This window comes from Neomonachus schauinslandi, chromosome 3 (genome assembly GCF_002201575.2).
Source record: "Neomonachus schauinslandi chromosome 3, ASM220157v2, whole genome shotgun sequence".
Taxonomy (NCBI): domain Eukaryota; kingdom Metazoa; phylum Chordata; class Mammalia; order Carnivora; family Phocidae; genus Neomonachus; species Neomonachus schauinslandi.
In genome coordinates this window covers 47,361,123-47,366,552 of record NC_058405.1, presented here as the reverse complement: position 1 = coordinate 47,366,552, position 5,430 = coordinate 47,361,123, and positions in this window count along the sequence as shown.

The following is a 5,430-nucleotide window of genomic DNA, read 5'->3' as shown; positions in this document are numbered from 1 at the left end:
ATGTGTTTAACTATGCGAATTAGGGACAGGATAAATTTTTACATTCCAGCATTACAAAGAAATATGTGTATTAATCAATAAAATACCTTAATTGTATAAAAAATAGCTTGAAAAAATTTAATATAATGCCTGACATATGATGGACATTTGATACTTACTTGGTAAATTAGTTTATTAACACAGTGTTGAGCAAAAAAAACATAATATTTGTTTTAATGAATATATATCATTATAGGTCATTATTATTTTAAAATGTTTAATTCATTAACCCAAGGTTTATTTTGTGCTCCAAGGGCCAGGGCCTACCAAGAAGTGGTAAGGTAAATTAGACTCTTTCTATTTACCAGAAGGTCATACTACAGAGGGAGATAAATTATTGTGGAATGATGAAGTATTGTGATAAGTCTTAAAATGACATCCTGGGGTGAAAAAAAAAGCACAGAACAAGAAACAACTGACTAGACCTGGAAGTCTTAGAGAAGACTTCTCAAAGGCCAGTGATACATGAATAGACTTCAAAGTATAAGTAGGGAGGGGAGTTAAGGATATTTTGGGCAAAAAGCACAATAAAAGAAACTATTTTGCTGGTATGATGGAATATAGCATGTTCAGGGAAAAAAATAGTTTTTACGAAAAATTATTAGGAATGTGGACAAGTGATAGTTCTGGATTGATCATCTGGAGACAGACAACAAAAGACTTTTTGAATTTTAATCTCTAGCTAGCATGAGCTCAACAAACTTTTTTAAAGGGCTGGATAATAAATATTTTAGGCTTTGTGGGACATGTGATCTCATTCACAACTACTCAATTTTACCACTGTAGTGTGAAACAGCCACATGCAATATGTAAATGAATAGATGTGTTTTTGTTGTAATAAAAGTTTATTTACAAAAACAAGAAATGGGCTGTATTTTCCCAAGCCCTGTTTAACATCTGTGTAAAAAAAGTATTATCAAATTTTATTAAGTATTATGTGGAAAACAATTTGCAAACATTCACTCGATCTTTCACTTTACCCCTGTTTTGTGCTGATCTCAGCCTATCCATAACCAGTGTTGTGGATGGACCAGCCCTTGTGGTTCTTATGACTGCAAGATGTCTGCAGCAATAACTATGAGTAAACTGTAGAAACAACAAGATTTTATTAGTTACAAGTTCTAGAGGATACACAATGGGCCACAGTGTGAATTCCCGGCTGGAGAAAGAGAGAAGAAGCACAAACCTGGGGTTCTGCTTTTATTAGGGTATAAGATGGTCGGGGTGAGAGGAGCTCAGTTTTCTCAGGTTCACTATTGGTAAATTGAAAACTTAGAAGTGGGAATTGAAGCCCTGGAAGAGAAAAACAAGGGGACTAAATGGTCAATGATTGGAATCAACCAAGTTCTATAAAACAAAAAAGGTTAGTCAGGGGAGGGAGGAAGAGGGCAGGGAGGCTGGCTCTTTATCTAGTCCTGTGGCTGGCAATGTGTTATTTGATATAGCTGTCTTTGAAGTGGATGCCTCTTTGAAGTGAATGCCTAGGAAATCAAAGCTTATGTCAGGCACTTGCATTACAAAAAAGAAAAACCAACTGTCAGAATTTACACTATAACCCATTAAATAACATTCTTTTCTGCAGGCTTCCATCTCCACAAGCCACGAAATTTATTATCTCAGGAGAGGAAATCATTACCTTCTGTAACAAAAATAGTAAGTAAGCTAAATTTCATTATCATTCTTTTTTATCAAATAATAATTTGAACTGGCAAATTTGATAATAAACTTTTAGATAAGGGAATTCCTGGTCAGGCAGGAAGTAGAAGATAAAAAATTAGCCCCTTTCATTCCTGGAGGATTGTATTAAAAATAAAGAAGGCAGATCTAGGTGCTTAGAACATGTCCATTAGACCTTCAGAAAAAAAGGGATGTTGTATCAGAAACAGGGGTTCTTTCTTCCACAGTGTGGGACTTCAGGGGGAGATCATCTTCTTGTCTATTCCCCCACACCAGCTCAGAAGATGGCTTCATCACAGTATGGGGGCACACACATCATGATTGATTAGAATCCAGTTTTGACTTTCCTTGCCTGAGTTCCCAGGTGGACTGGATAGTCTGTGGAACCTCTTGGTGCTCCACTGAGAAAACTGAGAAGGTAGTTGATATCAAGACCAGTAGCCTACCTGGAGCCTGCTATTTCAAAGGGCAAGTTTACCCCAAAGTCAAGACTGCTTGGCAAGCAGATTATTCTGGGATTCAGAAGAAGAACATGGCAGACTCCCTAAGACATCTACATGTGTCAACTAAGGTAGAGTTGAGTCCATCAGGAGGCAGCAGCAGTAACTGCATAACCTGTGAAAGAAAACATACAAGAGTTATTAGACTCACAATAGCAGAGTCCACTAAGTCAGCTAAACCATACCTCTTCCATATTCTGACACACCTATTCGTGACAGGGTAAAAGGAAAGATGGAAAGGTGTTCATGACTCAAATTTAAGAGACGAATCACTTTTTCCCTAAGAAGAATGAGCATGTAAAATAGACTACTTAAGTTATTACAAAACTGAATTTTCAAAACTGAATTAAAAACTAGGTATTTTTTTTCTTATTACATATTAGGTAGAAAGACTTACAAGATTGAATCAGTTATAGATCAAGTACAAAAGCTCAATTTTCTTTGTGCCTGTGAGTATTTTCAGTATTGTGTAGTTGATTATACAATTCTGACTTTTAGAAAACTAAACCTGAATGAAAGAGAAACAAAAAGCAGGAGGAAAAAAAACAGAATGGAAAATCTCTAAGGCAGGTAGAACACTTAGGAAATTTGGTACATTGTGATGAGAATCTGAACTAAAAAAAAAAATCCAGGAAAAATAATGAAAATAGATGGATTGAAAATGGATTCTAATATTTTAACTCTTTTTTTAATTATATGGCTTTGTAATTTAATATAAAATCATAAAAATAGTGACTATGTGATTAATGAAATATTTTATCTAACCTCATGTTAATTTTTTAAAGGTTTTATTTATTTATTTGTCAGAGAGAGAGAGAGAAGCAGGGGGAGCGGCAGACAGAGGGAGAAGCAGGCTCCCCACTGGGCAAGGAGCCCCATGTGGGACTCAATCCCAGGACCCTGGAATCATAACCTGAGCTGAAGGCAGACGCTTAACCGACTTGAGCACCCAGGCATCCCTAACCGCATGTTAATTCTTTAAAAGACAAATGCATCATGTGATTTTCTTCCAAGTTTATGTTTCTTATTTTGCTTTATTCTTGGCTGCATGTTCTAAAATCTAAATTGAAGTCAACGTCTAGACAATGTCTAGATGGCAAACCTAAGCTCTATCCCAAAATCTATTTAGATGATAAAATAATAGTACATATTGATGGATTGATTGTAGGACAAGTAGTAGAGATTTAGGGAAAGAAAGCAGCTGAGGATGACTCCAGTATTTTTTACTTATAAAATTAAGTAAATGATGACATCATTAACCAAGACAGTACAGAAAGAGTAAGACTTAAAGTACAAGCTACTTAATTTAGGTTGAGTCATGTCAATTTCAATTCATCTATGAGATACACTGAAGATAATGGATCTCAGAACAGAGGAAGAACATAGATATGGCAATCATCCATAGACTGGAAATCACAAGACTGGATGATTCTAAAGATGATTCCACTCAGGAACAGCATCTGGAACAAGGGATTGGCCAATGTTTAACAGACACACCAAAATTTATTGTGTGGAAGGAGAGAGATCTGTTAAGAACCCTAAGAGAAGTAGTTATATTCATGATAAAAGAACATAGAAGGATAAGTTCCTACGATGCTAGGGAGAGGAGAGTTTCACAAATACAGTGGGTATACCCATAGCAATGTCAAAAGCTAACAGGAGCACATTAAATGAAAACTTAAGATAAGCCTTTGCGTGGGGGACTTCAGCAGAGATAGAATTCTGGATTGGCAGTCAAAAGCTGTGGTCGAGATGTGAATTGATTTGAGGAAATGGAAACTTTTTGTTCTTGTTTTTGTTATTTTCAGAGTTTGGAAGTGAAGAGAAACCAAAAGAGAAAATAATAGGTAAGGAGGGAGGCTGAGGCAAGAGGAATGTAAAGAAAATTTCAGAAACAGATACATTTGATCTCAGGGCACTGAAGGAAGTTAAAGCTTTGAGCACTGTATTTGCTCTGTTTATTTGCTCAATGCCAAGGTGAGTAAGGAAAATGTGCAGAGTAAAAATTTAGAATAGTTGCTGTAGGAAATACAGAAAAGGCTATGGATGAGTACATATGTTGGCAGGATGGCGCTGGTATTGTAGGTGATATTTTGAAACCATCAAGTTATAATTATTCCATTCTGAGTTATCAGTTAATTATCCCCTCAGCAGGCTAAAAAAAAAGGAAAATTCCATTTTAAGAAACCAAAGTGAGAAAAAATTTTATGAAATTTTTCTTGAGTTAACCGCATTTCCTTGTAAACACTTAGAAAAGAAATCTTTTTTTTTTTTTTTAAGGATCTAGAGCAAAGAATAAGAATTATATCAAGGACCTGATAAGCTTCAGTAAAATTAGTATAAATTCAGCTGTATTATTTAGCAAAATTTAAATTAGTTCAAAGCTTCTTAGAATTAAAAACCATTTTTAATCAAGTGTGTCTTATAAAACTGGAAGGGGTGTATTTACCACCTGCAGAGGTAGTTCTGTTAAAATAGCTCTCTTGATAAAGAAAAGGAGACTTTAGTTAAGGAATACTTGAAATCAAAATCGAATGATATTCAACAATAGCTACAATATTATTCTTCACTTTATTTGTGTTATGGAATATTGGCACAGTATAGTTTTTTAAAGTTGGATTGGCATGAGAAGATTTAGGTTCAAATCATGGTTCAGCTCCAACTGTACTTTTTTTTTTATTTGCAGCTACTACGCTACTTCAGTGGTTAAAATCAATTGTTTATGTGGTTCTGTCTGCATCAGACCATATTGAGACGGTGGATTTCATTTTGTTTTGTTTTTTGTTCTTTATCTCTATTTGAATAAATTGCAGTATGAAAGAATAAGTAAGTAAAGTGTTTGAAGTCTAGCTGGTGCTAAATAAATGACACATTATTATTATTTTTGTACACATTTTCTATCAACTTCTAAGGCATCTTTATACACTATAGTCTTTATCTTTCATGCTTTAAATTTAGGGAGAGTTTTCTTCCCACAATAAAAAAGTAATTAATCACCCCCTTTGCAACCCTAAACTGACTAATGAAATAGTCCACACACAGTATTTTTATGATCCATTCAACTGATCAGCTAATGTGAAAATGTATGAATTTCCTCTTGTGAAAACCGTGACTTCCATTTTGCAGCTAGGAAGTTAAGAGAATCACGTGATTTAACAAGGAGAGTGGTGCCACAGCAAAAAGTAATGGCATTACAGAAACTTCCTATCTTTAG